Raw genomic sequence first — 15,106 nt, forward strand, 5'->3', positions numbered from 1 at the left:
GATCCCAGTCTTAGGGGCTGACGCTGTGCTCCCGCGCACAGGGCGCGCAGCAAAGGCACGAAAGGAATTAGGACCTGCTTTAAGTAGCAAGGCAAAGAATAGTTTCGAATACGAAAGACCAACTTTTATTGAAAGAGAGGTTGCTTTCAATCTGTTACTGCTGGTATCGACACTGTGGAGTCTGGTTTCACGGGTTTGTATCCCTTTCATTTTATCTGAAGAAGCTCAAGGAGCTATTCCGTCTCTTGTGAGTGAGTTAAGAAAACTGTTCATTATGAACTGGCACGCGCGGCTGATAGGCGCAGTGCTGGCGGCCTTTCGGGGCCTCCGCGTTTCGAGCTTTTGCTTTATAAACGTGTTAATGTCTGGTGCATGTACAGCGTGCATCACCTTTTTTTTACAGTGATCGAGCAGTGCGTGTCGGACAACACAAACTGGAAATTAAAGAGCAGCGCTCCTTATTTCTGGACACAGTATTCGTGTCTGCCTCGCTCGCGGTTCTGTCCGGCTCCAGACTTCCACTCAGATGCTACCTAATAACTGCGACGACGAGATCTGGCTCTGTTTGCAGAGGAGATGCGCCGCCCGAGAGCTCTATACACACAAGGGTGACGAAGGCGCGGTAAGTGCTGTCGTTCCGCAAACGTCTGTCGTGAGCACACTACTCGGGTCGGCGGAACATGAGCAGTTCAGGGCGCTTTGGTGAATGACCCACCCACTGACGGCAGCTTTTCGTTAGCTATCGTCGTGCGTATCTCTTCCGTTTTTGTAGGTGAGCTCTTGATGGAAAAAACTCGGCACTGGCTGCTTGACGGGACTTGAGCTGCCCCAGCTTCAGAATTTCGAGTTACTTCAGAGCGCGCGTCTGCTGCAAGCACGAAACGTGCTCGTGTGATATGCGCTTGCGGCATATAGTTTGGAAACCCCATGTGCGGATCTCAATCGTGCGTTTCAACGACATTTTTAAATAAAGCAAAAAACGAATGCAGTTTTACGCTCCGAGACAAACGATGCTGATTCTGGTGAGGACGTGTCTTTTCGCGGTACAAGAATTCTCCCGACACGGTGTCTTGGCGGCGGTGCTTCTTGCCGGCTCTCCGGGGCCTGTCATATGGCTTGCGCGGGCGCTTACTCGCAGAAGGCTCCGCTGTGCTCCTGACGCCTGGCTTGTTGCTGTTCTGGCTCTTCTTTTTTTTTTTTTTTTCCTTTCGCCATGCTAGCGCGTGCCGCGTCGCCTCCACCACGCAGCGACGCGCCCGAGTGGCCGTCGTCGTGCGGCTGCGCTCGACGTGGCAATTAGTTAAAGCGCTGTAGCCGCTACAAAGCGCAAAATGGCCGCCCGCGTAGTACGCGCTGCTTTTTCGCGCTCGCCGAAGGAATGCGGTAGGAATCCGCCGCATCCTTCTGCCCGCTAATGCCGGCCGCTGTGCCGCGCCAGGCATTCTGGCGGCGCTAGCATTCCGTCTGATGCAGAAACCGGGAGAACGGGGAAGCAACGTGGGTTGCCCTATGTTTGGCGGAAGTGTACAGGTAGCTGCGATTTCAGGAGTATTCCGTCACACGCAAGAGCGGAACCTGGCGTCATTTCAGTGTTGAAGCTAGAACATGTTACAGTTCCCCGGGAAAAGTGTGCGGTCACTTAAGCATCTTCCTTTAAGAGAACGACGCGACAGTCTTAGCGTCTTCTCCATGCGCCTCCCATTGCGGTTTCCCTTTCGCGTGCATACACTTTTCTCTTACTCGCTAATTTCTGGCCTAACTTTCTTCTACAATGCTACAATTTCAGACATACTGAACTAACTGCGCAGCCGTCGACTACCACAATATTTGAGGCACCAGTCGAAGTAAAGCCGCGCTTTAAACAAGCCCTACAAAGTGCCTGTTCCAGTGGCAGCTCCTGCCATATCTCTGCCATGTTAAGTGCTATAGTGACGTCACACAACCAGCCGGCAAGTCAGCGCCCAGCCATGTCACCTGTCAGCTTGCCAAGGCCATGCTCCCGATTTATCGCTAACAACGCCGTAAACACCAACGCCGGTTTCTCTGGAGAATCGTCAGGTCTGTGCGTATAGATTGTGCTGTTGCATGGACGGATGTGCATCGCTTAGTTCAGTTTGCGCGCGTTTCTTTGACCACTCGACATATAGTCAGGTCACGGCCGCTCAATGGAGGCGCACTTGGGTGCGGCCCGTCGCGTCGCCCAGAAGAGCCGTATTGCGCCTAGTTCTCATCGCCACCGCTGTGGCGCCACCGCTCCGGGACGAGTCCGGGCGGAGAGCTGCGCGCAGCGGCCGTGGCTGTGCTTTCGTTTCGGCGTCCGCGTGGTCGGCGCTTGCTCAATTTAAGATTATGAACGGCGTTTCACACAGTATGTGATGCTATGTGCAAGTTTGCTATTGATAAGGTGATAGCGGCAAGTCATCATCACTAGGCTTTTCCAAGTCATTCGTGGTCTTCCGTTTACAACGAGAACGAGGCAGTCGTGTGCTTCGCTGAGTGCGCACCCATTTAGTTGCGTTTCAACCACTGTAATAACGTATTAGATATTGCAATCTTGAAATCGGGACATGGTCTGGGGTCATTTATTCAGCGTGCACTTTTCTGGAAACTTACAATTCAGGACGTAGCATTCCACATTATTATTGTTCAGCCTGTTCCTCCCTTTTCACTGGAAATAATATTCAAGTGGGTACCATCACCACAACATACTAGCTAACACAAACTGTTGTAAAAGACAACACAAGACAGCCAGTTCAATGACACGCCCGCAGGCTCAGGCAATTTTTTTCTCGTTTGATTATGAAGCCGCGTGATGCACAGAAGACACGCAAGCTTATTTTACAAGCGAAGAACTTTTCTCGAAAAAGGTTTATGTACAAGCGTGATTTTTTCCACTGTCTGATTGATGTTGCCTGTTCAGTTGGTCAGCAGTGGTCGCATTAGTTTGGTTAGGTCCTTAGTGTGACTGCGGTCTTCTCTCTCGCAAATCAACTCCGGCAGTTGCACAAAATAGAGAAGGGATGAAACTAACAAGTGGCATAGCTTGCTGCTTCTTATTACCTGCGGGCACTTCATCACCTTGCTAACAAAGGTGCATGGTGATTTTCAGATACCTTAGGCGTCCATCATCAAGAATTTTGATAAGTCCACGGTTTTGCAGGAATCACAAGGCACAAAGTTAATAAATGGATGGGGGCTAATAAAATAAAATCATTGACACTCTAAAGTAAGCACTAGAAGTTATTTAAACTTTGGTAATATATAAATAATGAAAACACGGGCAGGCATTGAAAACAGAATAAATAAAAATGTTTCATGAGATTCTGTAAAACTATATTCATACTTTCTCTTCAAATGGACATGCAAGGTAACCAGCCAAGAATGCAATCGGTGCTAACTCTATGTCAGCTGCTGGTTCACACCACACATGAATGAATCCAAGCTGACTCGAAAACTCTCTCGCGGCAGACGTGATATAGCAGTTGGCAAGGTACGACTTTCATAATCACGAATACCAAGTTTTATAGCTGCGTATTGTTGATAGGTGCATTTGCAGACTAGAGCTTGCAAGTTGCCAACCTGCGCAAAGCATGGCAAAATGTGTGTAATCTCAGTCGATATATATATTTTTTTTCGCTAGTGGTGCCTTCAGTATTTTCTCCGAAGTGAAAACGGCAGCCCTTGCATCAACTTTGTCGTTCCCGCCTTTGAATTGCCTTAGGCTGCTAAAAAGCGATACTATAGACCAGCTTTGAGAGCCTGCTTTAGGGCGTATCGGAAGCTGAAAATAAGATTCGGTTAAATGCAATGCGCTAGTAAGGCACACAGAAGACATTGTTGTAAGATACTTGATGCGATCAAGAAGGTACTTAATTTGCGCCACTGTGGATCTTGTTGTCATGATTGTTGCTTCGTACGTTTGTTTTGTTAGCCTTTGCTTCGACGTGCCTCCTTGGACCTGAATGTCTTCGATATGGCAAAGTCCAACTCTAACCAAGAGAGTCGCTCGTCATCTGACAAATAGAGCGGCTCCTCTTGGTGTCTCCATGGCTTCACTTATGCGATGTTGGGCAAGGCATACCATTTTGATATCATCGTCATAAAAGTGATCGTGGCGCAGCTATCTTGGAACACACATGCTTCAGGATGACACGGGGGGTTGTCCAGGAGGAAATGAAGTGTAGCTATAACAAGTGGAGAAAAGAAAGCTATTGACCTGTGCACATTATTTTTTCAAGGTTGTTTGGCTCAACATGAGCCCGCGTGAGTAACTTAACTTGTAATGTGGGCAGTTCGGGAACACGGAATGGACAGCTGAAGGAAGCAGGATCTTCAGTTTTATGTTCTTCCTGTAATCGTCATCTGTGAAGTGCAGTGAGTATACCAGTGACTTGTCACTCGGCTCCCACCGGCTTCCTTTTTCATCCTAGCCCTCCCGAGATATGCTTTCCAGTCATGCTGCTCGACGTTGTGAATCGCACGGGAACTCATGGTAACCGATCGTTTCTTGCTTTCGTGGTGCACAGCAGCACACAGCAGTTGCCTGGCATGGTGCTGCATACGCTTAGGACGCTGTTGACACAGGCACCGATGACACGCATGCAGAACTATCAGAACCACGCGGTTATGCTGAGTAGTCAAAACGATAACACGCGCAAACCCAGCCAGCGCGTTCCTTCCGCGTCGTCTGCTCGTCCGTGCCCGGCGTGCCGGCGGCGCTTTGTCCTGGAGTGGTGGCGCCCCCGCGGAGAATGACGGCGGAAACTGTAACTTCTGCCAATACGCGCTTCCCCAGCCATCGAGGCGCGACGCGACGGGCCGCACCAAGTGCGCCTCCATTGAGCGGCCGTGGTCAGGTGCACGTGAAGCCTTCCTGTACCTCAACTGCGGGACGCATCTGTCAGCCGTAAGAGAATGGACAGTAAGATGTCTCTTGCACACTAACTTGCATGGTTGATTCTTACCTTCCCGCGGTAACCCAGTGGTTAGGGTGCTTGACTGGTAAGCCCGATATCCGCTCGAGGGCATAGTTATGATAGGCTGTCTTTTTAGCGTCAGCTCTGCTGCTTTAATTAGCTTTAAATAACGCGTTATTCATGCACCTAGTACCTCACGTGTTTCACAGGTGACGCCACGTACTCGTGCGCCGAATGTTGTTCCATTTCTCACTGTGCAGCAAACGCCGTCTCCATTGCCGCTCCGATTGCAAAACACGCACTGGGCGTTCAACATCGTCTTCATGAATTTCCATCAGAGCCTATCCTTTAACCTAGGTAAGTACGCCGCGCACATTCGCCATCTTCCTGAAGAAAGAGACTGAAGCAGTGCCAGGCAGGCTGCCGAGACCAGTGAAAAGCCAGACTATAGCCCATTTCCGAGAAGCTTATCATGAGCGGAAGTGAGCCAAGATTGAAGCGGCTGCACTGAACGACTAACGCGCTCGTGAAACTTTGTTCAGGGATAGTTGAACCTCCACAATTTTTTTCTTTTCTTTCTTGGAGGCGGGTCAGGCAAAAACGATCGACCGCCACCGGGTATTCTTTCATTCAATTTTTCCGATGCTAAGACGGTAATAATATTGATACGTGGCAAGGTTAGTCCACGAAGGTTAGTCCACGAAGGCTAGTCCGGGATAACACATCACATAAAACACAGAAGCACAGCAGCGTCGACCTTCTAGCATCAACCGTTGCGACCACTTTGCCTTCTTCTGTGTCACTGTTGCTGATCGTTTTCTTTTTCAACGTCCAGCGATGCAGGGCATATGTCACAATATATCGGGTGTCCAAGGTAACTTTAAACAAGAGTTAAAAATATAGAACATTTGATATAGGCTGGAGAAACTACTTGTATACAGCTGCCAGCCATCTGGTGCACTAGAAGCAATTTTTATTTTGCAATTAGGTTATTAGTAATTGAGATCATTTTTCAGATTTACTTAGTATCGCCTTTAGACAATAAATGTTGCAAAGTTGGGGAGCGCACCTTCTGAAACACCCATTCCATTTGTTACCGATAAAGAAAGCCTCATGTGCCGTTTTCCAAGCTCTAAAGAAAGACCATGAAGTATAAAAAAAATATCACGTTACCAACGCATTCGTGCGCCGAGGTTGTGGTGCTCTCATTCGTGGTCTGAGTGAACGAAATTAGCTGTGGCCGTGACTCGACAACCCAGTCCACGCGATAGGCTGATATTGGCACGTGGTGGTGACAATTAAGGTCGATGGCACAAATGAAGAGTCGGTGATTGTACTGAAGAAACTCTTTATTGGGCTTACTTGCGCCCGCAAAAGAACTAAGCAACTTGGCGGTGGCGAAAGCAACAATCTTGCTCGTCGATCGTCGAAATATGAATACAGAATTGATAAGCGCGTGCCAGAATCACAGGGATAAGACCGCGTGCCGACGGCTGCTAAAAACAACAAATACAGTTTTGAAGGTTTCGCGGCAGTACTCCCCCCTTAAAAAAACATCGCCTCAATGTTACAATATGTTGGCGATGGTTGCATCCAGCTAGGTCAGCTGGCTGCGACTTTCAGCGTCACGTGCGCCGACTGCCTGAAGCGGACGAAGAAACCATCGCAGACATTTCGGCCTCTCGCTGCAGCGGGGTGACGGGGTCGTGGAGCTAAGGCCGCAGTTGATTTCGTTCACTGAAGCCATGGTTGAGAGCAGCGCAATCGTGGCGCACGAATGCACCAGTCATGTGATATTTTTGTATTTCGTGGGCTTTCTTTAGAGCTTTGAAAAACGATACACACATGAGGCTTTCTTTATCGGAAATAAATGTAAGAGGGGTTTCAGAAGGTGCTCTACACATCGCAAATCGCATTTATTATATACAGGCCAGCTCCAGTTCAGTCGTTCAGTCGTGTCCGACTCTTCGTGACCCTATGGACCATGTCACGCCACGCTTTCCGGTCTCTCACTATCTTCCTAACATCACATAACTTCATCTGCAGTGCCTCGAGGATGCCATCTAACCATCGCGTTCGCTGCCTGCTCCTTCTCCGGCGACCCTCAACCTTTCCCAACATCAAATCTTTCTCCAGCGACTCCTCTCTTCTCATCAGATGATCAAAGTAGCTGAGCTTTAACTTTAGAATTTGATCCTGCAATGAGCAGTCAGGGTTTATATACAGGTAGTACTTTGTAAATTTGAAAAATTTTCTTAATTCCTAATTAGTCATTGCAAAATATAAATTTCCTGTGGCGCGCCAGATGGCTGCCAGCTGTATACAAGTCGTTTCTCTGGCCCACCTCAGATATGTTTCAAATACGTTGACAGAGTCAACTAGTGCCATTCAGTCGCGTGCTTAAGAACTGGATCGCACCCCCCCCCCCTCCCCCTTCCCCTCTTATTTCAGCGGCCCAAAGTGGTGCCACTGCACGAGGGCGGGTCTTCTATGAGCGAATATGGTGAACATTATACTACTTTCATGTATATCTTTAAACAACACGGGGTGACTTCGATGCATTGTAATGTCAGACCGAGTTCTATTTATCTTCCTCCATATTAGTCTTTTATCTTTAAGCAAAGTACTGATCGCCACTTTCTCGCTGGCCTATGTATTGTTATTTCGGTCCGTAAAGCTTTAGCAGCGAGGGAGCACTGGTCATTTCTTGCTTGCCATTGCGCGCTCCTTCGTTCGCGCTGTGTGGACCAAAACATTCTTGCTTCCATTATTGAGAAACGCTTCTGAAGCTGACCAGTTACAAGTCCACGGAACAGCTTGAGTTGAAGGTGTAGTCCAATTAGCGAAGGCTTTTTTAGGTGCTTGTGACGAGGCATAAGTCTTTATTTAAATTAAGGTGCAATTAAAACTGACAGGAGGAGGGGGCAGGTAACCTACTTACGTGCTGTAATGCGCATGTCTATCCTGTTGCGAATCTGGTCGTGCGCATGTGTCCACGCTTCTAATGCGTTGTGTTGTACACGAAGTTTCGCCAACGCCTGGTGTGTTCAAGTAATATCTACGCATGCAGCGGCGCCATCTACATTGAGCTGTTATGACTTTAGACACTAAGTATAATATATATATATATATATATATATATATATATATATATATATATATATATATATATATATATATATATATATATATATATATATAGTCATCCACTCATTTCATAACCACGGTTAGTCATAGTCACAGTTAGAATACTAACTGTGACTATGACTAACCATGGTTATGAAATGAGTGGATATATGTGTGACTAACCATTACTACGACTATGATTACTAATAACCATGATTGACCTAATCCTAAATAGCAGTGACTGATTTCATTATTATCAATCTATATTGACAAGAGCGAAGGCCGTTTCCTGGTAACACATTCTCGTCGCACATAGTGTGATGGAAGAAAAGTTCGCCTTAAAGTGGAGAAAACGCCTTCTCGTCGTGCTTGAATGCGCAATGTGCTCCAAGACGTGGCCGTGGCTTTCACGTATTGACTGTTGTCGTCGGCTACTGTTATGAAAACTAGTGAGAATCCGGCTTATAAAGCAATCGCACTGCATGTGCAACTCGCTCAGTGCTGCCGTAATAGGCAGGGGTCGGCGATGTTTCGGAAAAAGCAGGGTCATACAACTAGACTGAGGATGAGATCGGCCTGGATTTTCGCAGCGCATTTGATGATGAAAATGAAATCAAAATTATCCACATTATAATCATAGTAACTACATATTACATATGACATTTCACTTCCAGCAAGATATAGTTGCCTCGGTCAAGAGTTACAAGAGAGTGGTGGAGAGGCTAACCTATGGTACTCACCTATGGGGCTGAAAGGTGGAGGCTAACCAAAAGAGTTGTACTTAAGTTGAGGACAACCCAGAGGGCTATGGAACGAAAAATGGTAGGGGTAACATATAGAGATATAGGAAGCGTGCAGAGTGGGTTAGAGAAATAACTCAGGTTACCGACATTCTAGCGGAAATTAAGAAGAAGAAATGGACATGGGCAGGACATGTAGTGCGAAGAGAGGATAACCGATGGTCGCTTAGGGTAACAAACTGGATTCCAAGGGAAGGAAAGCGTAGCAGAGGGCGGCAGAAAGTTAGGTGGGCGGATGAGTTTAAGAAGTTCGCAGCGGTCAAGTGGATGCAGCTAGCACAGAACCGGGTTAAGTGGAGAAATATGGGAGAGGCCTTCGCCCTGCTGTGGGTATAGTCAGGCTGATGATGATGATGGCGGAGAGGAGATTGGCGAAAGCCTATATATACCCTTGCTCTCCTATCGTTTGCCTCTTGTCGCCGTTCGTTACAATATGCTGCATATAATTATAATTGGTTTGCAGGAAAGTAAAGGCGCAGTATCTGTCACACACATCCGGCAAGTGTGTTTGGACGGTACACCATCGTTCCTGTCGCGTGGCGTTCCTATAGGCCGTGTTCAAGTGTGTCATTGCAGGTGGTAGGAACGCTAGACAAGAACACATCTCGCGGAATCTCCCGCAATTTGACAGATCTCGCACATACATCAAGCGCATGGGATTTCGTTCCGTGACCCTAGAAAGGTTTTCCCCTTAAAAATCTGTAGCACCCGAACGCAGTAGCCACTGAGCGAAACGGCGCCTGCGCGCCCGTTAGGTGTATCAGTGCCCGAACCCACGTTCCGCATGCGTTATGGAGGTTTTTTGTGGTGTGTATATGAGATAGTACGAGACAACACGACGTCTGGCAGTCCTGAACACCATTTCCTGATGCGGTTTAAGTATGGAAGACACGATTCTGAAACTCGCTTCGGGTCAGGTCCATGTGGCCTGCGTTGAAATTCCCACCGAGCGCTTGGGGCTGCGTGGGTCGTCAGCACGTCTTCATTTTAACGGCACACAAGGGTGCAGCGTAATCTCACTCTGGTGTACTTTGCATAATAAGACGTTTTATGTAGGGCAGCTATGTCTTTCATTTTAAAAGGTCTGCGTAATAAACAATTTATCGTTCGTTCAACCGGTTAAACCAAATTTTAATAGACAGTCGTTTTTCCTTGGCTTTGCTGATGCCATGTGTTCAGCCGGTATCGTCGTGCGCCTATCACGTTATCAGTGACGTTATTAAGAATCACCTTTTAAGGTGAAAGGTCATTATCCATGGTCAGACAAACCAGTCATTTATGTGGTCATGCGCCAGCTTACCATAGCATAACAGAGACTAAGCAAATATTTGTCTTTTTATGTATAGACCGACTCCCAGTTTGACCTTTGCTCACCTTCAAGTTCGCCCTGACGGAACCGAGCGGTCCCCGGGGTTGTACTTTTCAAGTAGAGCTATCGCTGTATAAAACGTGCTCAGCGTGAAATTTCAGCGTTATTCTCGTCGATATTTTTGCCTTTCTCTGCCTTGTTCGTCACATGCTTCGAAAGGCGGCGACACCTCCTTTCTTCCGCTTGATTCGGTGTCCTTAAAAGCCAGGTTGGCGAGCGAGTCCCGACACGTGTTTTCCCTTCGGAATTCGCCGTCGACGGCCGTGTAGCGGCGCTCACTGCACTAATCGCGTTCGGTGCCGTGTCAACCAAGGAGGATATATAGAACTTGCTGGAGTGGAGGGGGCGCTCCTCAAGTGAAGCCGGCCGTCGCCATCTTGCCAGTGGCAGAAAGCGCGTTCGACGCCGGCTCGCGCTGCTGCTTTCGTGCGCTGTTTGAGTGCAAGCTGACGCGACGAGCATGCAAACACCAACGGTTTGATAATGGTTGCCTCTTGCGTTGCCTAGGGATGTGCAAACAGACTGGAGAAGGGTTGTGGCCTCACATTCCACCTGTAAGTGCACGAAAACCTATTCAATTGAGCCCTACGCGCGCGTTGGCGAGTGGCGCAAACTGATGTGGTAGATATGTGCTACAAATAATAGTCCCGAAGTTACTGACAGGTTTCCAAAAGATATCGAGCTATGGAGCCTGTGGGAGCGGGCCGTTCGCCTTGAAAGATAGCATGCAAGAGATGGAGATCGCCTGTGCTCCGTACACTTCGCGCCCGCGAGTGCTTTGACCTCACCGTACAGACGACGCGGCTGCGCGCGGGAAGTGTGCGTTCTGTGTTTCCTGCTTTTTCTCAGCACCTACAGAAGCCCGTGAGAATTACTGGAGAATGTTAAACCATGACACGCTAGGCAAAATTATTCGCCTTTCTCACGTGAGAGGTGTTCGTGGCATAAATACGGCTGCCAAAATAGAGTCGACGAAGGCTCTTGTCGGATAGTGGATGGAAGCAAACGGAAGGAAACGTCTGAGCTTCTTGTCGCTAGTGGTTTTTTTGTTGTTGTTGTTTTAGTATCGTGCTGGAGAATAGTGTTTGTGGAATAAAAGTGTGCTGTGAGCGTTTTTTTTTTCTGCTTCATTTTTCTGCTTCTGCCATTTTTTTGTCTCCCCGAAGCCAGAAATGTGTGTCTTCATTATTGTTGGTATAAACATCAGACTCAAGATGCCAGTCGCACACTTTCTAATTGACACACTAACTGGAGCGGAGAAGGCGGAGCTGACCAAACAATATATTGAGAAGCTTGCATCAGTTCAGGCTGAAGTTGTCTCTCTTACATTTGACGGTGCCTCATCGAACATCACTATGGCTAAGTGTTTAGGTGCTCAGCTTCAACCTGACTCTGTTGGGTTTATTACAAGCTTTGTCGACCTAGCTGATTGCACTAAAAATGTTCACGTTATTTTAGATGCCTGCCTAATGATTAAGCTCATCCGCAACTCATTGGCAACCGTGAGCCACCTCATCGACGCTGAAGGAAAGCATGTGAAGTGGGCTTATGTAGTAGCATTGGAGGCTTTGCAACGTGGAGAGGGGTTGCGGCCTGGCATCAAGCTCACAAAGGTCCACGTTCAGTGGGAATAGCAAACAATGAAGGTCCGATATGCTGTACAAGCACTGAGTGCCTCAGTTGCCGATGCCTTGGACTTCTGCGAACAAGTGCTCAAGCTGTCACAATTCAAGAGTGCCAGCGCAACATCAAACACTATTAGAACTTTTGAGAACTTTTTTGACAACCTGACCTCCAGAAACCCATTAGCAAGGTCTTATAACGCACCGCTTCGTAAGCAGAATGAAGCCTGCTGGAAGCCATTCTTTTCGGAGACCCTGGCTACATAAACGGGCTGAGAGACCCGGCAGGACGTCTAGTTACAGAAGGACTAAACAAAACTGGGTTTGTTGGCTTTTTGATATGCAAGGCAAGCACCAAAAGAATGTTCGACGAGCTTGTCGGCCAGGATCAACTGAAATACTTGCTGACCCACAAACTCAGTCAAGATCATGCCGAGAACTTCTTTGAGTTCGTACGTGTACGAGGAGGTCATAACAACAATCCAACAGCTGCGCAGTTTATGGCTGCATACAAGCGTCTGTTGGTTCAGACGGAAGGGACGTCTTCCGATTCTGAAAACTGCTCCCAAGACAACGTCTCCATCTTGAATTCAACCACTACTGTAGCCATGGTAATGCAGAAAGCACTGTCACTGATAGCACTGGTCATCAGTTCTTCTGCCAGATGACCACGACTACATACATCGCATTGACTGGCCCGAAAGTCTTTCTGCTTTTTTGGATGCCGTGGTGCCGTATATAGTAGGCTTAGTTGTGCGAAAAGTTAGTACAACGACAACATGTGATCAGTGCATCACAGCCCTGCATTCCGATGAGCTTGCACCTTTAATTAAGCAGAAGATCCGAGGTGGACTTGTTTCGCATTCACAAGACGTCATTGGCCTGTGTGAAGCAGTTGAGAAGGGGCTGCGACGGCTGCAGACGGGATGTAATGCCATTACAACGGTGCAGGCAAGGGCAAAACACCTTATCTTGGAAGTCCTGGGTGTGTCTTTAACAACAGAGTGGTACCAAGAACAGGAGGAGCACTTCCTTGACTTCGATCCGCTTGACAATCATATCTACAATTTGTGCAAAACAAATCGTTGAAGAATACGTGAAAGTTAGGATACACCACATGATGAAGGAACGAAACCGGGAATTGATCAAGATTAAAGTTAGACCAGTTCTGTCAAGGGTGATTATTTACAATCACCAGTAGGGTGCCTCTCACCATTATTTTTCTGTGCGTCTTATTATTAAGCTTTTTTTCCTTAATATTTGTGCAGGCTAATTGCTTTCTACATGCCAATTGGCTGCTGATGGATGGAAAATAAACATTTACAACCACAACCGCTTGCTTTCATTGTTTTGTAAACGCGAGCAACTTCATAGGCAGCGCGAAGAAGCACGAGCGTGGTTGCGTACTGCTGCTTTTTGCCACTGGCAAGATGGCCGCCAAGGCTTCACTCTCCCGCATAGGAGCGTATAGGTGGCTTCCACTCCAGCAAGTTCTATATATCCTCCTTGGTGTCAACAAGGCAGCGAGCGTGTTGGGCGGGTCGCCCCGCGCTCAACTGGAAAAAGGGCAAAAATAAAAAATAAGAGTGCGCGTGCCGCGCGCAGCTCGGCGCGCCCAGTAGCGGAGCAAGCGCGCTGGCGGCGGCGTGGTAGCGACGCGGATCGTTGAGCTCTGCGAGCCGCGTCTTGTATCTCCGCGTTCCAGGGGCTTACTACACTTTATGTTCCCGTTTCATCTCGTGTGTAATTTTACCTCGCCGCTGTGCGAGAATGGCGACGAACGAGTCAGATTAAAGGTCGGAAACGCGGTGACACCCCAAAGTGCATCATCGCAGAAAAGCTCTCGAGGCGCAACCGTAACAGTGCGCGACTTTCTCTGGTTACTTAGAAGTTTATAGGCTGCCTGTCCTGCACGTAGTGAGCGGTATCATAGTTGCAGTGGTTTAAAGAGGATAGCAGTTTTCTAAAGGCCGAGAAAACGTAGCAACATTTTAGAAACGGCCCGGTGTATCTTGGCCGTGTCCATCATGTAAGGCCGTTTATCTAACAAGGTAAGCGCATATTATCTGATCTTACATTGCGTAGCGCATTCGGCCCGATTTTTAACCATTACAGCGCATTGCCTTTCTGTTAGTATATAGGGCAGTGCACCAACATCTGTTTTGGTCTCGCGGCTCGTTCAGCTCTAAACACGGATAGCCCTGTAAGGTAATTAAAGAGCGTGGCATGTTCTTAGCATACTACCGGCCGCGAGCTCTGTATACTGCCCCAACCCTAAGCGGTATTTTCATCACTGAAAAATGACAAATGCCTGTGATCGCAATCGCAATCAGATCTCCACTTCAAAATCTGCGAAGATGTCGCAGTTACCACGATTTTAAGCGAGGTTTCAGTCTCCTTTAATTGCTAACCTCGCCTTCTGTTTGGCGCGGTTGAATGACTTCTGGGGTTGATGCTCACATGACTGAATCTTGTCATATGGGAATGTGGCTCTGTTGCTAAAAATATAGCCTTCCTTGTGTTTAGTGGCGAAAATGTATACCAGTTCTTGATATTAATACCGTGCTTCTTTCTCTACAGGGAGTGAGCTAGAGGGCATGTTACTCCATTTTTAATCTCCTGAAGGGTAATTCCAGTTTGAGAGTGGTGTGAAGATTCTTTAATCGGTGATTTTTACTCCGTGTCCGGCACTGCGCCCTTCCTGTCCCATGACGTCAGAACTGGCATTTTCCTTTCCTTTGGCTGCTGCGCTTTTTCTTCATCTCCAACCCCTTTCCCAAAAGTTCAGAACGCCAAGACTCTGCTGCTTAGCCGTGTATCGTGATCCTTGTAGCGTACGTCCCCGCAGTTGCCATCGCCTTCTGAAGATGCAAAACACAGCTAAATCCTGAGTGAAGCGTCTTGGTCTTGACAGTGGGCGTATACTACAGCGCGCAGCCTGTGTGGCCTACTTGATCACTCCTGATCAGCAACCGGCACTACGACGACATGTTCGATACTATAACCAAAGTTCAGTTCAGTTTAGTCGTTCAGTCGTGTCCGACTCTTCGTGACCCTATGGACCATGTCACGCCACGCTTTCCGGTCTCTCACTATCTTCCTAACATCACATAACTTCATCTGCAGTGCCTCGAGGATGCCATCTAACCAACGAGTTCGCTGCCTACCCCTTCTCCGGCGACCCTCAACCTTTCCCAACATCAAATCTTTCTCCAGCGACTCCTCTCTTCTCATCAGATGACCAAAGTAGCTGAGCTTTAACTTTAAAATTTG

The 15,106-nt window shown here is 47.8% G+C and overlaps 1 protein-coding gene and 1 pseudogene across 3 annotated transcripts in view; both read left to right on the forward strand.

The window, feature by feature from the left end:
* The window catches only part of Tmtc3 (Transmembrane O-mannosyltransferase targeting cadherins 3), a 329,866-nt gene that overhangs the window by 85,056 nt on the left and 229,704 nt on the right, over positions 1-15,106 (forward strand). The gene's annotated exons all lie outside the window — the stretch shown is intronic.
* LOC146192355 (uncharacterized) lies at positions 12,334-13,034 on the forward strand (annotated as a pseudogene).

This window comes from Amblyomma maculatum, chromosome 4, assembly GCF_055883805.1.
Source record: "Amblyomma maculatum isolate TAMU_Amacu chromosome 4, ASM5588380v1, whole genome shotgun sequence".
In the NCBI taxonomy this organism is placed as follows: domain Eukaryota; kingdom Metazoa; phylum Arthropoda; class Arachnida; order Ixodida; family Ixodidae; genus Amblyomma; species Amblyomma maculatum.